The sequence below is a fragment of the Bidens hawaiensis genome, unplaced genomic scaffold (genome assembly GCF_021521415.1).
Source record: "Bidens hawaiensis isolate Kalapana, Puna unplaced genomic scaffold, B.hawaiensis_p1.1 tig00007515_1, whole genome shotgun sequence".
Taxonomy (NCBI): Eukaryota; Viridiplantae; Streptophyta; class Magnoliopsida; order Asterales; family Asteraceae; genus Bidens; species Bidens hawaiensis.
In genome coordinates, this window is record NW_027491526.1 from 518191 (window position 1) to 542136 (window position 23946).

The 23946-nt window shown below is 33.7% G+C and overlaps 4 pseudogenes across 2 annotated transcripts; 1 reads left to right on the forward strand and 3 right to left on the reverse strand.

Annotated features, from left to right (window-relative positions):
* The first annotated feature begins 451 nt into the window (after positions 1-451).
* On the forward strand, positions 452-1908 carry LOC143635434 (heat shock 70 kDa protein 16 pseudogene; annotated as a pseudogene).
* Positions 1909-3718: 1810 nt separating this feature from the next.
* On the reverse strand, positions 3719-6082 carry LOC143635492 (protein DETOXIFICATION 40-like; annotated as a pseudogene). Its single transcript, XR_013154066.1, has 7 exons — positions 5688-6082; positions 4849-5450; positions 4647-4703; positions 4284-4522; positions 4037-4163; positions 3863-3949; positions 3719-3792 (listed from the first exon to the last, which is right to left on the reverse strand). The product of XR_013154066.1 is annotated as a protein DETOXIFICATION 40-like (transcript).
* A 2715-nt stretch (positions 6083-8797) lies between these two features.
* Positions 8798-12832, reverse strand: LOC143635491 (protein DETOXIFICATION 40-like; annotated as a pseudogene). The gene is made up of 7 exons (XR_013154064.1): positions 12422-12832; positions 10095-10726; positions 9813-9869; positions 9415-9653; positions 9189-9307; positions 9013-9098; positions 8798-8938 (listed from the first exon to the last, which is right to left on the reverse strand). The product of XR_013154064.1 is annotated as a protein DETOXIFICATION 40-like (transcript).
* Positions 12833-18747: 5915 nt separating this feature from the next.
* LOC143635435 (protein S40-5 pseudogene) lies at positions 18748-19486 on the reverse strand (annotated as a pseudogene).
* Between the last annotated feature and the right edge of the window lie 4460 nt (positions 19487-23946).

Sequence of the window (23946 nt, forward strand, 5' to 3'; positions counted from 1 at the left end):
ATTTGTTATTATTATTATAATTAGTATTGTAACAAAGTGTGTTTCTCCTAGAGTCTCCCTCCATTCAAATAAATGATTATCAGGCTATAATTAGGCTGTGATTCTGAATTGAAATAATTAAATTGAAAACAAATTACTATGTAAATAAAAATATTCTACGTCGCAATAATAGCTCCAATCACTAGGCATGATCTTATAATTATTTAATTTTAATCATCCGAATAAATTAAGAATACAAAATCTTATGTATTTATAAAAGATCATTTATTTTTTGCTTCAAATATTTTAGAAAGAAAATGAAACATCACAATAATATCTTAATTAAGTTTGAAAACCACGTACTCTTCGCCTTCAACCGTTTTAAACGATAAACCTAAATTTGCATGTTATCATCTTCATATACATTCTATACATATATATATATATTATATTCATTCATAACTATTAACTAACTCATCTAGCTTAGCTTCTTCATTATCATTATTATTATGAGTGTGATCGGATTCGACATCGGAAACGAAAGCTGCGTCATCGCCATCGCCAAGCACGGCGGCATCGACGTAATATTAAACCACGAGTCCAAGCGCGAGACACCTGCCGTCGTCTCATTCGGCGACAACCAACGCTTTACTGGCGACACAGCCGCCGCATTTGCCACGTCAAATCCTAAATCAACCGTCGCTAATATCAAACACTTAATCGGTAAACAATACAAAGAACTAACACATCACCTTAACTCACTCCCATTCACCACCACTGAAGGTCCACGTGGCAGCATATTAATCGAGTTAAGTTATTTAAAAACTAAATGGATGTTTACTCCTGTTGAGATTTTGGCTATGGTGTTTAACCATTTGAAAGTATTAACCGAGAAGAGTTTAGAAGCTAATGTTAATGACTGCGTGATTGGGATTCCGGCGTACTTTACGGACTCACAAAGGCGTGAGTACCTTGAAGCGGTGTGTATAGCCGGATTAAACCCTTTGAAGTTATTGCATGATGGTGTACATTACCGATTTTGGCATCCGTCCGACGGTTGTGACGTTCGTGGATATCGGGCATTGCGACACGCAGGTGACCGTTGTGGCTTTTCAAGAAGGGAATATGAAGGTGTTGGCGAATTCTTTTGATCCAGATTTAGGTGGTCGAGATTTCGATGAGGTGTTGTTTAGGCATTTTGTGAAAGAGTTTGATAAGAAGTATAAGATTGACATTTGTTCGAATATGCATGCTTGTGTGAGGCTTCGGGCGTCGTGTGAGAAGGTGAAGAGGGTTTTGAGTGTCTGGTTGGTGATACGGATGTTAGAGGGGTTATAACGAGGGATGAGTTCGAGAATCTGTCGGTTAAACTGTTGGAAAGAGTTAGTATTCCTTGTGTTAAGGCTTTGAAAGATTGTGGTTTGAGTGATGATACAGTGGATACAGTTGAGCTTGTTGGTTCTGGGTCACGGATACCGGCTATAACTAGAGTTTTAGCCTCGGTTTTTAAGAAAGAACCGTCGAGGACATTAAACGCTAGTGAATGTGTTGCGAGAGGGTGTGCTCTTATGTGTGCAATGATGAGCCCGAGTCTTCAAGTTCGTAAATATAAGGTTGATCAATCCGTGTTTCGTTATGTTTGTTATGTTGTTGAAATGTTAAGGATTTGTGTAATGTTTTTTGTATTGTTTGTAGGTTGAGGATTCGTTTCCTTAATCGATAGTACTCCCTTTACCAAACCGTGACATCGTTCTGTTTCCAAAAGGCAGTCCATTTCCGAATGAGAAGATTGTCACAAAAACCGGAAGCAATATATTTCATTTTGATGTCAAATACAGCAAGGAGACGGAGTTCCCTGCAGGAATATCACCTGTAGTTGGTCGTTTCGAGGTAAGTTGCATTAGCTATACTTTGTCCATTCATATCTTGAGATAAGTGTTAATTATCTTTTCAGTTTGGTCTGTCTGAACCCGCTGGTGCAGAAGATGTGAAGGTCGAATGTACACTGATGCTAAACAGCCATGGAATTGTTCAAATTCGCCATGTAAAAGTAAGTGACATGTATTAACTTAAAGCATATTATGATATTGTTCTTATTTGTTTGTGTGTTCAGATGTTAGAATCTAATACTTACCTAGCAAAGATGATGGCCAACAGCCGCTCGTTAAATCTTCCGTTTTCTGATAATTTATATGTCACGACAACGAATGACGAGTTACATGAAGCTCGAAAGAAAGAAAAGATTCTGGCGGAGCAAGATTTAAAGGTGGAGCAAATTAAGGACCAAAGAAACACACTCGAGTCTTTTGTCTATGACACTCGTAGCAAGGTACTTGTTTTGTTATAATTAACTTCATAAAGTTGTCGTTTTTGTTCTCGGGTTGCATATAAATTGACATTGTGTGTTTGATTTAGCTTTCGGGTGCCTACAAGACCTTTGCCACAGATTCAGAGAAGGAGGTAATTATTAACAGTCTGAAAGAGACCGAAGACTGGCTATATGAAGACAGTGATGACGAGTCTGAACAAGACTATACCGGAAAACTTAAAGATCTCAAAAAGGTATCTACAAAATGCTATTTTTAAGCTACAAAATGTAACATTGTGTGTACATTTAATCATGTTTTTTTTTATATAGTTATTAGAGTCAGTTGAATACAAATACCAGGAAAATATCAGAGCAAAAGCGGAAAAAGCTCTGCGAGATTGTATTGTAAAATATCGTTTGCTTGCTGATTCATTGCCAGCTAGCAACAAAGAGATGGTAGAACTATAATCTTGATTAAATTGTTTCGAGTTATAATTATGAAATTGGCTTCTTACCGCCAAAGTAACTCACATTCTTTCTTGCAGGTTAAAAGTGAATGTACTAGAGTTGAGCGGTGCTTAACAATCTTAATCTTGATCAGCATTTATCGCCAACGAGTTTGTCAGATTACTATAATCATGCCATAAAACTTTTTGAGAGGTAAGTTATCTTCAATAATTGAATAATTTTGGTCTTTTTCGTTGTCTTATATAATAAGAAAAGTCAAAAATCACTTCTAGTTGATAACTAGTGACATTAGAAACTGCAAATTATCGGCTTTTCACATTACCTGCCACTTATGCTATTTTTTTCTTCAGCATTTGCAAAGACAAGATGAAATCCGAACCTTCAGTCCCAAGGCATGATGAACCAGTAGACTCCAACCAGCTTGTGGACTTGGACCAAAGGGGCATGATGAACCAGTAGACTCCAACCAGCTTGTGGACTTGGACCAAAGGGGCCGACCCGTTGACTCAGACCAAAATGACCAACCCGTTGACTCTGACCAATGTGACCAGTCCGTTGACTCAGACCAAAGTGACCAGCGCATTGACTCAGACCAAAATGACGAACCTGTTGACTCAGACGAAAGCGAGCAGCCCTTGGACTCGAACCAAATTGCGAGCAACACTATGCCATCTAAGTCCGAAACCAAGTCTTCTTAGATTAATATGTTTTCATAGTTGGTAACTTTTTGCTTCCATAATCTTTACATTCTGTTTTCTTGCCAAGTATTCCGTATTATACGCTGCTTATTTTGAAATTTGAATTGAAAGCATTTGTTTTGAGGTAAAACATGAGATATATAACATCAAATGTTTCATATATGATAAATTCAAATATGATTCAATCATTGATAAATTCAATCATTGATAAACACGACAAATACAAAATATGATTCAATCATTGATAAATTCAAATGATCCCTTGACTTGCTTTCATTCTTTCAAAAAAGTTTCTTTGTTTGCTTCCCATTTATCCAAACGTTTGTTGGATTTTTCCACCTGGTTTCATAAAAACTGTAATTAGTTTATAAAATTTGTAATATTAAAAAGGCCCATTATTTCACAATACCTCTTTATTCCAATCTGTACGAAACGTTGACCATAATAAGATGACTGTTTGCATCGCGGTTCCTCCAATTATTCCCGACCATAATCCCTATTAATATTAAGATACAATAATTCTTTATTTGATACTATAAACAGTTTGAAGTTGTACAACTACTAATTAGTGCCTTAGTAGTACCTTAACTCCGAGGTTGAAATGGAAACCAAGAAGAAATCCGAGGGGAATGCCTACAATGTAAATATGTAATAGCATCCGACATTCACATAGGCCACGTACGCTTGCCATCCGCAACCAACAGCCACACCTTTGATTATATACATTCGTCATGTCATGTCATATCATGCCAATTGCATTCATAACAATTAACATATATTCATGAGCATGCATGCCTGTGAATGTTTTACATGTACATTCATATATATACCTGATAAAACTGGTTGTATGCCATTAAGAGTGATGGTTATGGCTAATAGTGGGCAAAGATCAGAGACTGCTTGTGCAACATTTTCACCACTAGTGAATGCGTAGCTAAGAATATCACGCACCGACAATATGATTATCGCTACGACTACAGCAATGAGGAATGAGATGGTAGTAACTGTCAACACAGAAAAGGCTGCGGCTTTTGCATTTCCTTCACCAAGCTCGTTTCCGACCCGTACACTGTTTTCATAATTCAATATATGATAAGTGATAACTCATTATCGTATCTTTAAAAATACCAACATTTGTGAACCAAACACTCAAAATTTTTATAAACCGAAAAGTATGCAAGTATCAAACTTACCTAGCAGCTGCATTGAACCCAACTGAGACCATGAACACCAACCCATTGACACTTGAGCTGCAAAAAAATTAATTAAAAATAAAAATCTTAATATTAAGCAAAAATCTTTTCAGTGCAATAAATATGACATTAAACGTGCTGATATAAATACGATCGGGTAGTTAGAAATTGGAATTCGATGAGTGACCAATAGTGAACTTACCGAACAGATAACGCGTCCAACGACAACTCAGGATTCTCGAGCAATCCTGCAATCAACACTGATATCTGAAAATACCATGTCTCCAAACACAGCATCACAGCTGATCCACTAGACAGTTTTACAAACTCCCAAATCCCACCAAGCGCCCTTGAGTTGAACCCGCTCCATGTGGCCTTACATCGATCAATTGTCAAGATGTAAACAAACTGGCCAAAGACGATAATCCACCATGAGAAACTTAGTGTCAATAAAGCACCTAACAACCCCAACCCAAACTTATACACCATGATCCACGAAAGCATCAGGTGCACAACTAGTGTCCCGGCTGAAATATAAGCACTCGGTGCCACAATACTTTGAGCTTGAAGGAACTTTTGTATAGGAAAGTTGATAGCATACGCGAATACTTGCCGCAGATGCCATTGATGGTGACTGGCCGAGTAATATTAAAATTAGTTTAGAAAAATATAGACTATTGTGACAGGGATAGCTGTTACTAGGAGAACAATTGCGGATCGTTGAAGGTATACTCCGAGCATGTCAAATTTTTGTGCTCCAAATGCTTGACCGCATAGTGTCTCCACTGCGCTACCCATTCGGAGCTATATTTGATCACATGGGTATATGGTACAATGTTAGATCATATCAATAGTTGGATATGTTACTAGACACTATCTAACTAGTTTTGTTTCATTACAAAGTACATATTTTTTTTTGTTTAAAATATTTATTAATTAATACTTCTAAAAACTAGACAACTTTGACAAAAATGTATATAAACTTAATTATATAAAAACATTTATTAAACTCAAGCTCGGCTTATTTACACCCGTACTCACCATGAGGCCGTAAGCAAAGAGTTGAATCCCTTGGTTACCAAGGGAGGCGGCTGCGAGTTCCATGTTACCAAGTTGGCCTGAAAAGATTCTAGTGGACATAGACATGGAGTAGTTGATCAAGTAAACCACGACCGCAGGTGCAGCCAGTTTGTAGAGTAGATTAAGTTCTATCCTAGACGCGGCTGTAAGGCGCCTCATCAAGGGTGTTTCGGTGTCGGAAAGCACTCTCTCTAGCTCTATGCTGCCACCATGGCCTGTGGCAGACTGTGAAGTTAAGCAGCCTTCAACTGGTTCTATTAGAGGTTGATGAATATCATTTGTTTGAGACTCCATTTTTTAGTAATATTGATTGGCTGGCTTAGTGGCTAGCTTTCACTTGTTATCTCTGTATATAGTATATATAAAGGAACGTATAAATTCGTTTATTTCACTTATGTAGTCATTTTCAGAAAGAAGAAGTTAGTAACTATTACTCACTATTACATATACATATGGTTTCATGTGTCTTGTTTTATGGTACTTTTTTATTCTGAGTATTATTTTTAATTCTTTAAACCAAACAATTTGAAAGCTAAGTAAAAAATCATATTCATGCTTTAAATGGCATATATATAAATAATTTCGCGTCAAAATATATCCTAAATTTAATTTCTCTTTGAAATAATAACCAAGTTTTCTTTTTGTTGTATTAAAGTTAAGTTTTTTAGTATAAAATCACTCAACTTTTGTCAGACGTTCAAACTTTGTTAAACTTTATAAATTTAGATCTTTAAAATTTAGTGACGTAAATAAAGCATAACAAATCGTTGTTATTATTTAACGATTAGTTTTTTTTTCTTAACTTAATTTGAAGTAGAATGTGATAGCGAACAAATAATATTCACTAAATAAACCAAGTTTTGTAAATTTTCAATTTAAGTAAAGTTGGAAAACAAAAAATAATCACTTAATAATAACCTAGAGGGATGAGTGGGACAGGTATTAGTAATCCAAGACTCATATCTAATTGTAAAACAGTGTCCCGACCCAATAGTTGTCGGAATAACTTTATTCAATTTTAAGCTTTATTCAATTTCATTAGTCGAGAAACATAGAAATACAAAAGTAAAAAGTTCGTGAATAAGTAAATAATATTACATTCTTTTATCAAGGACTATATATATATATAATTAAAAGGGGAATGTTTACGAGTATGATTTAGGTAAACGGGTTTGTATGTTTCGGGTAATTAATAGAGTCGGGTATCACCTAATCTCGTATATTCAAATACCTGCAAATTTTTTGAAACTAATCTCATACTTGGACGCCCATCCCATTACATGTTCCAAATGCTTCATGTATCGAGTATACCTGTCGAGATTAGGTTTGTTAGTCATCACTACCAAAATTCATACATGTTTCTTGTTATGTCATTTACCGTAAAAAAATTTCATATACACAACTAGCAAGGTTTTTGTAGGATGGCAGTGGAACTTGAAAAGCTGAAACCCGATAAAAATGGGACGGGTAATCCCGACCCATTAGTGTTCGGGACGAGTTTGGGATTAGCTTAGAAATCTTTCATGGGTTTGAGACATGTTTGGGATTTATATATATTTTAAATATATTATTTTTTGAAACTTGTTAATGAAAATTACTTGAGACATTCCATTTTTGTGGTAATCATCGTTTGTAATTGATTAGTTATATTTTGTCAAAACCCGAGATTTTGGGTTGGATATACCTGGTGAGTATTTTGTCAAAACCCAATATAAAACCAGAAACACGATGAGAAAGGGAAACCCGACAGGTAATTACACGATTAAAATCCGCTGAGTTTAGTATGAACTTTAATAATCAAGTATAAATTTGAGGATACCTAAACTCGACTCATTATCATCCTAGATTATAGGTTAGATAGTATACGTTGTAATGTTGTTGATGTAGTTTGTACCTACCTATCTTGATTGTTATCCAGCCTGCTTCCAACAAACCCCTTTTGACTATGTGTTGCATGCACTATCACGTTTATTAATTTTTGAGTAAAAAAAGACTTAAATCAAGTTTTGATTAAAAAATTAACAAACCATTTTATAGTTATCACCTTTTAAGCTCTTGTTTTGTCAATGAAAACATTAATTCTTGCAATCTTTGTTGGTTTAACTTATTTATTAAGTTGAATAAAGGATGAAAAACTCTATATAACACTAAAAATTCTATTTAAATAAATAAGAAGTTGCATGCCATATATTCAGGTTAAAAGTTGGTTTTGAATAATCATGTATTAATATTTTTTGTTTTCGTTAATGCTTTCGATTTTGCTAAGAATATATATATCAGCATAAGAATAGTTAAGAGATTGATTGAGGAGCAAAAGGAAACATCACCTTTTTTTATATAATTTATTTTACATGAAAGATACGTAACATTTTTTAAGGTATGTGTCATTGCCTAAGCATAAATAAAGATTTAACTTTTGTTTTTCTTTATGGTAAAGTTTTTCTGTTATTGCATTTTTGGATTTTAATGCATCTCGTGTTTAGTAAGGAATAGATTCTGTTTGGTTTGGAGATGCTGATTTGGTTAATCGTATCATACCGAACACTTTAGTTTATTTAATATGGTTATTAACCTAAAAAAATAAAAATAAATTTTCAAAACTAGCAACTTTATTGACCTAGAGTCTCTTTAGTGAAACATCCGTGACCTTCATACACGACCTGCTTAGTTCACGGGCTCATCTGTGGGACGTTATGGTGGAATCCATGGCGAAGGATATGTACAGACTAGTGTGACAGTGAGTTGATTCGATGGTTATATATTTATTTATTTAAAATTATTTTTAATTAACTTTAAGGCGAAAGCGAGCAGCCCTTGGACTTGAACCAGATTGTGAGCAACACTATGCCATCTAAGTCCAAAACTAAATCTTCTTAGATTGATGGAACCAAACAAACACAATATGTTCAAATTGAATTCGTAGCTAATAACCTTTTGCTTCCACGATCTTTATTTTCTGTTTTCTTGCCAAGTATTACGTATCATACGCTGCTTATTTTAAAATTTTGAATTAAATACATTTGTTTTGAGGTAAAACATGAGATATATAACATCAAATGTTTCATATATATATTGGGGACAATAACACAACAAATACAAAATATGATTCAATCATTGATAAATTTAAATGATCCCTTGACTCGCTTTCATTCTTTCAAAAGAGTTTCCTTGTTTGCTTCCCATTTATCCAAACGTTTGTTGGTTTTTTCCACCTGGTTTCATAAAAACTGTGATTAGTTTAAAAAACTTGTAATATTAAAAAGGCCCATATTTTTTTATACATTACCTCTTTATTCCAATCCGTACGAAACGTTGACCATAATAAGATGACGGTCTGCATCCCGGTTCTCCGATTATTCCCGCCCATAATCCCTATTAGTATTAAGATGCAATGCAATGATAATTTATTTGATACTATAAAGTTTATAGTTGTATAACTATTAATTAGTGCCTTAGTGATACCTTGACTCCGAGGTTGAAATGGAAACCAAGAAGAAATCCGAGGGGAATGCCTACAATGTAATAGCATCCGACATTCACATAGGCCACATACGCTTGCCATCCGCAACCAACAGCCACACCTTTGATTATTAATTCATTCGTCATGTCAATTGCATTCATGACAATTAACATATATTCATGAGCCTGCATGCATGTGATTGTTTTACATGTACATACATATATGTACCTGATAAAACTGGTTGTATGCCATTAAGAATGATGGTTATGGCCAATAGTGGGCAAAGATCAGAGACTGCATGTGCAACAGTTTCACCACTAGTGAATGCATAGCTAAGAACATCACGCACCGACAATATAATTATCGCTTCAACTACAGCAATGAGGAATGAGATGGTAGTAACTGTCAACACAGAAAAGGCTGCGGCATTTGCGTTTCCTGCTCCAAGCTCGTTTCCAACCCTTACACTGTTTTCATTATTCTATATATGTTGAGTGATAACTTCTTTATTTCATATCTTTAATTTTGGAAAATATATAACCAAACACTTAACCTTAACAAAAGTTTTATAAACCGAAAAGTATGCAACTATCGTTCGAATCTAAGGCGTGAACATTTAAATTTACCTGGCAGCTGCATTGAACCCAACTGAGACCATGAACAACAGCCCATTGACACTTGAGCTGCATGCATAAAATTTAATTAAAAATAAAGTCTTGATATTAAACAAAATCTTGTCAGTGCAATAAATATGACATGAATCGGGTCGAAATAAATACGATCGGGTAGTTGGAAATTGGAATTCAATGAGTAGTGACAACTCATGAACTAAGACACTTGGCCAATTTGTACTGCACATGTGGAAATTAAGAACCAGGATCTAAAAAGACCATGAATGTGACACTTACCAAACTGATAACGCGTCAAGTGACAACTCAGGATTCTCGAGAAATCCTGCAATCAACACTAATATCTGAAAATACCAAGTCTCCAAACACAGCATCACAGCTGATCCACTTGACAATTTTACAAACTCCCAAATCCCACCAAAAGCCCTTGAGCTGAACCCGGTCCATGTGGCCTTACATCGGTCACTCGTCAAAATGTAAACAAACAGACCAACGACGATAATCCACCATGAGAAACTTAGTGTCAAGGAAGCACCTAATAACCCCAACCCGAACTTATACACCATAATCCATGAAAGGAGCAGGTGCACAACTAGTGTCCCGGCCGAAATATAAGCACTTGGAGCCACAATACTTTGAGCTTGAAGGAACTTTTGTATAGGAAAGTTGATAGCATACGCGAATACTTGAGGTATTAGGCCATACACGAATAGCGATGCCGCTGATGCCATTGATGGTGACTGGCCGAGTAATATTAAAATTGGTTTAGAAAAAATATAGATAATTGTGACGGGGATAGCTGTTACTAGGAGAACAATTGCGGATCGTTGAAGGTATACTCCGAGCATGTCAAATTTTTGTGCTCCAAATGCTTGACCGCATAGTGTCTCCACTGCGCTACCCATTCCAAGCTGTATTTGATCACATGTGTATATGGTACGGTGTTAGATCATATCATATATGAATCATATGAATTTTGATTAAAAAGTACTTGTTTTTGCGTTAATGCAAATATTTATTAATTAATACTTCTAAAATTTAATGAAAATTTATATTAACTAAGGGGTGGAATCTAGAGAGAACTCCTCTTAAAGAGATAACTAAAGAACTAGTAAAGAATTATTTTTAACTATTTTAAAAAAAATATTTTATGATTTTTTTCTTTCCTCCTTCTAATAAGATGATATTGTTCCTAAAAAACATCGATGTAATGCGTATGTGCATTAATGTGTATTGTATATATAAAATAGTGTTTTATTGCATATAATACAACACAAATACATTATCTAATACACACTATTGAATATATGCAAATACAACACTAATAATTGTATGCAAAACACACTATCGCATATATGTAACATAGCACTAATGCACATATGCTCTATATCGATTTTTTTTACATTTTGTATATAATATAACACTATTGCTATTCAACACTATTTTAAAAATCAAAATGCACACTATTGCACATATGCATTATAAAAAAAGTCGATGTATTGCATATATGCATTACAACGTTAATTTTTTTATTATTTTTTTATTTTTATATTTTTTTTGTGATGAAGAATAACATATAAGAATGATGAAAGAAAAAAAACTTAAAAATATTTTTTTTTAATTAAATTAAAATACTTCATTATTAGTTCTTTAGTCTGTAAAATGGAGTTCTCACATGATCCTCTCCCTATTAATTAATACTTCTAAAAACATAAACTTTGACAAAAATGTATATAAAGTTAGTTATATAAAAACATTTAATAAACTTAAAGTCATTAAATATTGATTGTTTTAAAAATATATATTTGAAACTTAACTATTTTTAAATATACAAAAATTTAAGTTATTAAAAGTTTACCTTTAAAGAAATATGTAAAAACTTAAATTTAGAAAATATATAAAAGAAACTTGTTTTTGTTAAAGGCATTTACAAACTTAAGTTAATTAAAAGCTAACTTGTAAAATTAGTTAAAAACTTATTTTATCTACATAAATAAAAATGTATAACAACTTGTGTTTTTAACGTTTATAAACATAAACTTATTCAACCCTATTTAAAAAGAGCTAGACCAAGACATGTGAAGACAAAAAGATGCCACGTCAATGCAAGATCGTGTGAATTTGGCGCAAGAAACTGTGCTTATGCGCACAAGCTTTTATTGAGTCAATGAGTACTTTGATATTAAAAAAAAAAGTCAACCTCCAAATTTATAGTTTTCTTTATCAACATGGCTAATTTGGTTTACATTATTCATATACAAATAACATGTAATTAAATTTATTTGATCATCGTCTGTGTTTTATAAACTTAAAACTATGTATCGAGTAGAGCCGCTCACTAGCTACTCGAAACAAGTCAAGTTTTATCGAGCCATAACGAGTGCTCTTGTGTATTTTTAAGTTTTTACCTATGTTAAACTTCAATGATTAATTTCACATTGCATAGCCAAACTCAAGCTAAGTTTAAGGTCATTTAACATTTTCCTCAAAACACATAAAAATAAAAAATAAATAAACGTATATAAGTTATTTAATAAATACCAAACAACTCAAGCCCTGAGCTTGAACAAACAACTAAAGCTCGGCTTGTTTACACCCGTACTCACCATGAGGCCGTAGGCAAAGAGTTGAATCCCTTGGTTACCAAGGGAGGCGGCTGCGAGTTCCATGTTACCAAGTTGGCCTGAAAAGATTCTAGTGGACATAGACATGGAGTTGTTGATCAAGTAAACCATGACCGCAGGTGCAGCCAGCTTGTAGAGTAGATTAAGTTCTATCCTAGACGCCGCTGTAAGCTGCTTCATCAAGGGTGTTTCGGTGTCGGAAAGCACTCCCTCTAGCTCTATGCTGCCACCATGGCCTTGATCAACTGGTTCTATTAGAGGTTGATGAAGATCATCTGTTTGAGACTCCATTTTTTTTTTGTAATATTGGTTGGCTGGCTTGCTTGCTTTCATTTGTTATCTCTGTATAGTATATATAGAGAAAGGAACATGTAACATATAAATTGGAATATTTATGTCAGTTTCAGATTTAGTTTTGAATAAGATTCATAAAATGAGGTAGTAGGTAGTTCTTAGTTTCTTTTTTATATTTAAAATATCAAGTTTTATATTATTTTTTATGAGCATTATTTTGATTCATTAATTTTATGGTATTTATTTATTCTATAATCTATGAGTATTATTTTCATTTTAAAACTAAAATATACAACCCAAAAACATATATATCATATTCATGTTTTAAATGTCAAAATATGATATCTTAAATTTAGATTTTCCTGGTCGTGAAATTTATACAATAATGGTTTTATTTCCTTTTTACTAAAATCACTCAAAAAAGAATTTAGTTTAAAGTAACTTAACATTTGTTAGATATTCCAGTGTTTTTTAAAACTTTATAAATTCAGAATTTTAAATTTTAGTGACGTAAATAGAGAATATTGAATTATACCATATTAAAACTTTAAAAAAGGTATAAATGACTTTAATGAGCACTATATATGTAGTAAACTTCTCCATGCATTTATCCGTACAACTCAGTTTCTAAAATTTTTTTGTTTGAAACATCGAGAAGTAAAAAAAACTTTGCTTTGCATCGATCCTATGCATAATTTTTTTATGTCAACTGATAACAAATAATTTGAATTACATTTACATTTGCATAGCAAAAGTGAACTCCTTATAATTATATTAAACGTTTGATTTATTTAAATCTAGAATATACTTAAACAAGTTGTTTATTACATCAACGTCCTTTCCAGATTAGCATAAGAATAGCTAAGAGAGTGATTGACTAGTAAAAAGTAACACCTTTTTCATATTCTAATCTTTTTTGTGTCCCATTAAAGCCAATGTGAGTGTCATTAACAACCTGTAGCCAACTTTTTGTGGTCAAAAATATATTAATTTTCGATCAGATTGCAATCCAAACATTATTTGTCTAATAAAGTAAGTTGTAGGCTTAATTTGTCTCTCTTCAATTTTTGGTCTTATTAATAATACTTCTGTTTATTTTGTTGCTTTTGTGTTTTGCTCAATAATTAGCTTCTTACTACCTGTTCTCAAATCTCAAAAGAGCTCATGTTCCAAAAATGTATTAGCTTCTTACTACCTGTTACGACGAGGTTGTTAATCTTAGTAGACGTGCACGTGCTATCAAAGTGGTAGTTACGTTAAGTTTTGAGTCTACAATTCATCTAGTAGAATCACTTTTAGCAAATAATGTATTAGCATGCCAGCTACTACAATTAGTTCAACATGGCAACAACTCGATTGAGTTAAAAGATTTCTTGCTCTATAAAAACCAACCATTGTATACCACGCATTGCAATATAACAAAAAACTACACCATAACAACTCATAGCTTATTCAAAGTCTCCACAAAAAAGCCTAACAAAGACAAGAAAAGAAAAAAAGACAGCGGGTTTATAAGAATGACTTGTTGGCTTCATTTGCAAAACATTTATTGCTAGTCTTGTTGTCTTTTAACTCTCTTGTCGTCTTTAACCCTATGTCACTTGCTCCACCTGAAAACACAGTTTAACCTAGAACGCGACATGTTGCAATTTTGTTGTCGCCACACACGACCAAAAGTCGCGTCAACAGGAGGACAACACGACAACATAGCAAGCACAAAGAAAGCCAAACCAAACACCACGAACAACGAACAACAAATGGCCACATATGGTAGCAACACTATAAGTTAGTTATCATCATTGCCCACATGAAGATACCAACAAATGCTACAAAAATGAACCAATTTGAAGTATAGCTTAATTAAACTCTAAAAGAAAACAAAAACCATGAAATTAACAAAACATAGGTAAAGCAATATATTTATCTAAATATTTACATGACTTAATTACTTACCTCTTACATATACTAAACGACCAAATCATGTGAGTATACTTGTTTAATTAGACAATAACTTTAAAGCAGCACCCTACAGAAGAACGAAAGACATCGTTACTATCTGATACATATACGTGTGCATATTATTATATGAACTATGGAAAATCGGGGCATATCGATTGGTACCCAACCATATAAGAATATAGTAAGTGAAACACTCCATGAAGCAATATTAGATGATCTTTTTTGATGACTCAATACACAAAATATAAAAACTCAGTTACAAATAGATATTCTTTTAATATGCCCTAAAGGAAAATTACATGGTACGTAGAAGGTCAATAAGGATCATAGATCATCTAACTTAACTTACTCAAGCCATACGTCTACTCGTATTCGTGCTCTTACCGGTCTGTTCTGTAAAGTTAAAAAATGATTAAAACATTTTTATAACCCAAATCGAAATATATGATAACAAAATATGTTTTAAAAGATGTTATAATATATTGGAATTCTTTATAATGTTTTTTGTATGATTTATTTTACATGAATGTTACGTAACATTTTTAGGGTATGTGTCATTGTCTTGGCATAAATGTATAAAGTTATAAGATTTAGCTTTTATTTTCTTCATCGTAAAGTTTTTCTGTTATTGCATTTTTGGATTTTAATGCATCTCTTGTTTTATAAGGAAGAGATTCTACGCAAGTACAATTAATTTGGAGATGAGTATATGGTTAACGATTATTTATTATGGTCATTAAAATAAAGTTTTTATTATTCAGGTTACTTCAATTTTAATTCTAGGAATTACCTTAAAAATAAAATAAAAAAGTAATCTAAACTAGCACCTTTATTGACTTAAGTCTTTAGTGAAGCATCCGTGAGCCGTGACCTTCATGCGCGGTGGACATGGCGATGAAGGATGGATTCCGACGGCTTACTTGTTTCACGGGCTTGTCTGTGGGACGTTCATTTTTTATGGTAGATTCCATGGCTAAGAATACATAAGGAAGGTGTGAGGGTGAGTTGATTTGATGTTTTCTTTATTTATTTTTAAATGTACCCTATGGCTTTGATATGTGTACACCATCAACCCAATTAGCATATTTACGACTTAATTATTACATGTCAAACCCGTTTATACGTTTAGATAAATGGGTTAAATAGATCATGTTTGGGTTAAAAAATTTTAAATGTGTCTATGTTAGGGTTGATGTTTTAACATTAATAAAAGTATAGGTCACGCTAATTTCAATAAACAATTAAATCTAGAAAGTTGGCATCCGACCCTATATTACATGAGTTTGGTGTAGGAGGCGGACTCCTTGTTGGGGGCCCTGAGGCCTGAACTGCTGATCTTTCTAAAATCATTTACATTGGAATGATCCATTGGGCATTAATAACTAAAATAGCAGTAAAAAGGCTTTATTTTTTCAGTTTAATATAAAACAAGGCCCACAGTCCAGTACTTGTTAGAGGTGCACAAATCGGGTTTTCTAAATACCCGGGTTCGGGTATAGAACCGGGTACGGGTAATAGTCGGGTAGGGTTCGGGTCGGGTATTGTCTCTAAAAATCATACCCTATGCATCGGGTTCGGGTAGGGTATAGAACCGGGTATTCTAAAACCGGGTATTTGAATACCCTATTATCGGGTATTGAAAAAACTCTATCTACGGGTTTTTTCGGGGTTTTTTCCGGTATTTTTTTATATAGATTGCATATTTTAAAAGTTTACACTTTTTAGGGGTATATTCAGGTATTTTTAAGGTATTTTTCGGGTATACATCGGGTATTTGAAATACCCGGTTTCGGGTATTGGAAAACCTCGGTTCCGGGTTCGGGTATTACCGGGTACAAATCGGGTTTTCGGGTATTACCGGGTACAAATCGGGTCCGGTTTGGGTTCGGTTTTTAGTGCCAAAATGCATACCCTATCCGTACCCTACGGGTAGGGTCGGGTTCGGGTTCGGGTATTAAAACCCGGGTATTAGAAAAACCGGTTCCGGGTATTTATTTCGGGTCCGGTTCCGAGTTCGGGTTTTTTGTGCACCTCTAGTACTTGTACTTCAGTCTTATTCGATTGCAATGTATCCAGTTCCACAGTGTTTACTTCCAACTTAAAAAGAGAAACGTTTAACAATAACGTTTATTTTTCATAAACATAATTTTTTATATAATTGGATAAAAATATGTTTTTTATGGCTAAAAGTTATATTTGTAATTTGAGGTTACTTGTTTAGTTAGTTAAATCTTGGAAGGTGTTAGAATCATGAGGTGGTCGGAAAAACGTGATCGAACCAAAAAATTATTTGGCATAGTAAACATTGGTCTCTCTAATCTCTATACTTTGATTAAGACAAAGTCATATCAATCACTCATGATTTCTTAATGCTTAAGCTTATATTAATTTTAAAAAATGTAATAGTTAAAATGCTATACTTACGTGTATTTTTTTAATGACATGAATAATCATTTTAACTAAAAATATGTTACCAAACTAGTCATTAACATTTCTAAAATTTATTAATTTAAATATGAACTCTTAACAAAAGAAACGCAATCAATAATTGATATGTGAATCATTTTTAGCTACTCATGTGTCGATTAGACATTGACATTATGAGATAGATGCTTACAACTATTACAAATTAGACCGACAACCAATAACATATTGATACGTATCATGGGTGCTACAAAAACTTGTTATATCTTGTTCCATTACACAAATGTATCATAAAGCACATTATTTGAGCATTCTTTATACAAATGACAAGTTTTGATTGAATATAATCATTCATAAGATTAAAATGACCAGACAGCATTCATGTGCTTTTTTTTAATTGTATAAGGAAAAGTCCCTAAAAATTCCCATTAATAAAAGCATGATACATCTCCTCTCACCATGATGTTGATGATATAGGAAAATGTTTGGGTAACGCGTGGGCACATATTTGATATTATTATATTTAGAGGTATCTAACCGAGTGATTTAACACTTGAAAAGAAAGCACTCTAAAAATCTGATTTTTGAGGATTTAATTCAAGGTTGTAATTATATTCATGGATTTGTTTTGCTTTTATTTGTTACACCAATTAGAAAACACCAAAGGTGTCACTTTCTTGATAAAGGTGACCAATTAAGACTCTCCTGTAACTCCATTTTCTTTCCATTCTATTTAACTTCAACAAGTGGTTGTCAATGTCATATTTATTTCAATATAAATCATTTCAATTCATCTGTTTTAGTCATAGTAATAATAATAATAGTAAGTTTCAAATATTGATTCCTATTTACTTAAGACTAGATGTAGCAGTTGGCGTCACGTGGAGCCCAATGTCATTTCATCTTAAAAGGACATTAAACGGCGTTACATCAAAAATAGAGGGCATCAAGAGGCAGGATCGTCAAGACACTAGCTGACGTGAGGGATCTTGTGGGCTACCTCTATTTCTAACCAATCGCATACTTTCATTCACAATTCATATATTAAAAAGATGACAAAACAAATGTTTTATTAGCTAAATTGTCATGCATTTTTACAGGAAAAGTTTGTGAGAACTCGCATGCTTAAGTGGTACTGACGTCACTAGGCGTTATTCAACTTTAGTTAAACCACTATGCTCAATCTTAGATGTATCAACACTTGTATTAGCTAAAAACATCGACTTGTGGCCTCTATTTGATGAATCATATTCCTTATTCGGTCTTGTATTTTTAGACCATATTCGTTTTGATATACTCAACTAAAACTAAACTAATGCCTTCCTTTCTTGTTAAAGGAAATGATTTTTCCTAAAGTGGAAATAATTTAATTGTGTGTCTTTCATGATTCTTAAAACCTTTTTTTGTGAAGATGAACGGATTATATTCACCATTCTTTTTAATTCATTCAAGTACAAAAACTTTAATTAAATATTGATGCTGACCTTTTAGTTTGTCTCCATTTCACATTTTATTTTGTTTTTTTAATTCATCTCATATTGAAAATGTCTAAGATATCATCATTTTTTTTTTGAAAAAAGGTGTTGTTATATATATATATATATATTTGTCATAACGAAGTTTTATAAAATTTTATAACTCCATAACAAGTTAACAACACAATTTAAAAGATTAAAAATCAAAATATATTTTTTATCTAAATTAATAATGAAAAATATAGAAAAATTTCCATTTTAATATATTCGAACTACCCGTCAAATCCGGTTTGGCTCCAAACCGCGTCACGAACTCGGCTCATGTCTCGGCCTTTAAGCGTCCGACCAACCCCCTCGAAAACCAACTTGGCAGCCGATCTATGGCTACGTGCTAGGTACTCATGTGGTGGGACCATGTCCAACTCCTGATCCTCTGTCCCATCATCTGAGTCATGCATAGACTCAATCGAGTCGACTCTGTAAATCTTTGACCAATCAGGCACGTTGACCGGTGCAGAGGTGGCAACATGACGTTCATGTGAGGACACCATGTTGTCACCTCGGGATTGATGAACAATCCTCTGCGATGTTACAATCGTCTTTAAAGGCTGATGATCATCAAACGCGGCTGAAAGCCCGCCCGTGGATGCTGAGGGTAATACTCCAGCACGACGGCGGGAACGAGTCCTCGCGCTGCCTTCTATGGTGGCGCGTGGGGTCCAATCATGACCACCGTTGACCATGTCATCAACCATAGACCACACCTCGTCATCTCCGAACTCGCCACCATCGTCTTGTTCGACGTGGCGGGTGCCGAAGAAGCGTTGGCTCCGGCTGATGGTAAGTGTCCGGGCTTTCACCATGGATCATAACAAGATATATAGAAGCTCTTAACTTAAGTGTGATGGATTGAAACTATGTGGTGATCATAGAGTCTTATTTATAATGCTTGGGTTGGGTGCATTTGGAGTGCATTTGAATTGAATTTGATTATAAATAATTGTGCATGGGACCGTCTAACACCACAAGTGCATTGTGGTGGTGAGAATGGAAGACGTGAATTGTGAAAGTTAAAAACATACATTTATTTATTTATATATTCTTTGAACCCATAAAAATGAGTGGCTTGTCTTTTAATAACAAGAATATTTAAGAACATGTAACTAATTATTAAGTTTAGAAAAAAAATTAAAAAATTAAGTTATAAAAAATTAGTTGCCCGATAAAAAACAAAGAAGAAATTAGTTGCCCAATAAAGGAATTTCGGAATGATAGCAACAGGATGGAGGGAGCCCCATTCCGGCCTTTCGGTACCTGCCATTAGTTTTGCCGAAGGTAAGGATGGATGAGTTCTATCTATCCACTTTTATAGTCATCGTTGGTCTTTGCAAACATGGTTATTATGATCAATTGATCATGTCTAATTTGAGCTGTAAAAATAAAATTGTACTATACCCAACACCTCATGACGGAATTTATAATTTATCTATTATTTTTTTAACGGCTAATAATTTTATTGATGGAAATAAATAAAACACTAGACTAAAAAGAAGCTAGACTAGAATTTACATTGTAATTTACTATCTTATGTGTATATTTGTTTTTTATAATTTAAAATAGAAAAAAAATTGGTGGATAGCGTATGGGTGAGCAGTTGGGCCCATAAGTGAAATGTAGTTATGGTAATGGACAAGATGATTCACCATCAAATGCTATTATCAGCCTAAAGCTCAATGCTCCTTCCTCTATCAGGGTCCTAATCATATTTAATCTCCTATATTTTCAGCATCAGACTTGCCCTTCAAAAACCCATAAATATTTATATAGATATGACATCCTTTTTATCTTAATTCAAATTATATAATTGATTGGTTCAAATATGTTGACAAGGATGTAAAATTGTATAATTGTTGCAAAATTGGATGTGATTTAATGCTATTATATAAATAGTAACCTTTTTTTTTTGTATAAAATCATGCCATATTATAACATCATTTTATGCTTTTAATAAGGTGGTGGTAGCCGCGCATTGCGACAATAAAGTTGACTTGGGTCAGAAATGGTTTCGGTTTTGGTATCGATACTAGTTTAAATTCCGATAACAAAAAACACTTTACTTCCATAAATAAAAATAATTACTCACAACTATGAAAGCTATAGCCAATACTAGTTTCGATAATAGCGATAAAGGTATTGACTTTGTTCGGTTGCAATTGATTTGCTTTGTCACAGTACTGGTGTAAGCTTGAGAAAAAAAACACACGAATGATTCCGAAAATTCTGATGTTGTGAGGTCAGATTCATTTCAGTTCGTCACGCTACCGGTACCCCTATAACTTATAATATAAAAAAAATACTTTATTTTAAACCTAACTGATAACTCCGTTCACAACTTATATTATACTGAAATGTTGAGGGAACAAAATCTATTTCATTTTAACAAATGTAGATTACTAGGGGAAAAAGGTACAACTACAAATTTCACATCTACACCTACTTTTGAAACTTGACCATCACATAAAGTAAACTATATATACAAATATTGAATATCATTTTGTGTAGAAAACTACAACTGATCCGTACCCGCACTATCGTCTTGAATGCCCCAAAAAACAGGCAAAAGTTAACATTCTTATGATATTTTTATCTTTTTTAAACAAGTGTCTCCAATGCTCGAGGGAGCACGCTCCAGTCATTACTCGCATAGAAACATCATCAATGAGGAAATTCATTACTGTAAGAAAAACCTCTTGAGTCAGGTTTCATACTTAAGACCTCAGAATTTCCAAAACTTAACCATCACGGTCAAGCAATTAAACCAGAAGATCAATGCCCATGTTTTAGAGTATCTGAAGATTTTAAGAAGATTTGGATTTTAGGAGATTGGGTCAAAAGATGAAAAGAAGTTGAGAGTTTGGATCAAATTTATTTTTATGTTTTAAAGCAATATAGTTATCATATTATATAAGTATTCAAAAAAGAAATAGATTAAACAAATGTTTAAATTTGTTGGTGGTCACTTTCAACTATAATTCTATTTAATTAAAAATAAGTCACATTTAATCGACCTCTTGAAACATACTACAACGAATGAAAATGACATTTATTATAATTTAACGTTTATAACTTTTTTTTATAATATATGTATATAATGATCACATGAATGACCTTTGTGAATCCACAAACATATTCAATAATACACATGTTGAATAAAAGGACGAGATTATAAACTTGACATGACACGTTGGAGATAATATACATGTTCCTATGGACGACAAAATAAAAAAAACATTAAGCTGTCTTGTGTTACCAAATTTAATTGAAAATCAAAACATAAATTATGTGGGTAAATTTAATTGAAAATCCTAAAAAAAGAACAAACTTCTTTGATATTAGCCTAATTTGTTGATAGTTACCAAATTTTTGTAATTAATTTCATTTTAAACTTTATATTTTTATATAACTAATAACTACTTTAATGTAACCTAAACTTTTAGTAAAAAATTGAAAAACTTAGTCATTATAAGATAACTTTCCTATACAAAAGAGGATATACCCTTCATCGGTCATGGGTTTACGCATGAAATACCAAAACCAATATATTAAACCGAAATTGTTTATACATATTCAACTACTCTCTCGTTAAGATGATGGAGAACAATACAAACATACAAACTACACTTAAGATCAGATATACAAGTTGATCTTAATGTTGGATATGTATAAATAACAAACCAAACCAAACCAAACCCTGTCTTTACCAGAAGAAATATGAAAGAGACAAACAAGAAAAAACATTATGGCGAACTAAGATATACACCCTTAACTCTGTTGTCAATTACTGTTTCTTTTATAATTAACCTGACTACTCATGCTATTAGGATCTTGATGACCGTCGTTTGAGTCAATCAAAAACCTAATCATGTTGTTCGGGTGGGCAGGGGGGAAACACGCCTGTGTGGATCTTACAGGAGTGTCTCCTCTTGTTGGGCTCAGGGACCGTGGGTTTGTTGTGGGTCAGGCTGCGCTGAAGGCTGAATCGGGCAAAGTTGTTAAGCACGAGAAAGCTTGTTTAGATAATCAACATGTCTTTCTACCATTTGCCTTTGATACATTTGGTTTTCTGGCTCCAGAGGCTGTGAAATTTTTGAGTAGGGTTCAGCGCGTCGTACACGGAACCTCTTCAGCTTCTAGGTCCCAAAGCTTCGTTTTTAGCAGGATTGGCTTTGCTATTCAAAAGGGGGTTGCGGCGCAGCTTGTTGCCCTGCCACTTTATTGTAATCGTTTTATAGTAAATTATATAAAACCTAATTATTATAAATAGTTAGAGCAAGTAGGGTATCGTATCACAAGGAGTATGTGACTCAGTTAAGGGTAATTGTATGTTTTATCGTATTCAATCTAACCAAACAGTTATATGACTAATTATCTAGCAACTGGTAACAGATCGTTCAGACCAACGTAAACCTAAACCGACCGAACACACAGAAATACTAAACATCAATAATCATATATCAGTCATCAATAACAATACACAAGTGATCTTAATCACATGAGAAAAACTGTAAAAGGTTACAAACTATACATCCCGGATGTGATTCTAGGAGATTAGCCGAGCCTAGACATCATCGAATCTTCGATACGGATGATAGAAATCATATGTAGGGTCTTGACACGAGCTATGATAGTGGAAATCGCCTTCTTGGACTGCTGGAATCGCCTCTTGGTCTTCAAAAACGAAGTTAGGGTTTGTTGTTGATGAAAATAAAGATATAAGTTCAAAATCCCGTCTGCACTCCAGTCGCTGTACGCGACGGGTCTTCTTATATGTCGATCGCGTACCGCGATTGACTGCAGTCAACATTATTTTATCACCCATCGCGGTACGCGATGGGGACTTCAGCAGGCCCATCACGTACCGCGATGGGACCCTACCACAACAATTTCCACTTCTTGTCTCGTTTTGCGTGCTGGACATCCTGGGTCTTCATTCCGTGTCACAACAGGTCCAAAATGAGTGCTTTAACACCTGTGACCTGAAATCCAATAATACACGTATGAAGTATCGATAGTTCTAGAATAAACAGTTAAAACTAGATAATAAACGAACTAAAACATATACAAATTAACCGATCATAACATCTCTCCTCTCGGTTTAATATATGGACTAGCAAAAGATGTGCTAGTATCACTCAGCTCTCAATGTCACTCAGAAATACATATTAATCCATCAAGCTGCTTTGCACAAATGCAAATCAAGAGGTCTTGAAAAGGGTTGTAACGGGGCCAGGTGTAAGGGTATGGAAGGGAAATATTTAAGTGGCTCAAATGATCCGACTCGGCTTATTACAAAAC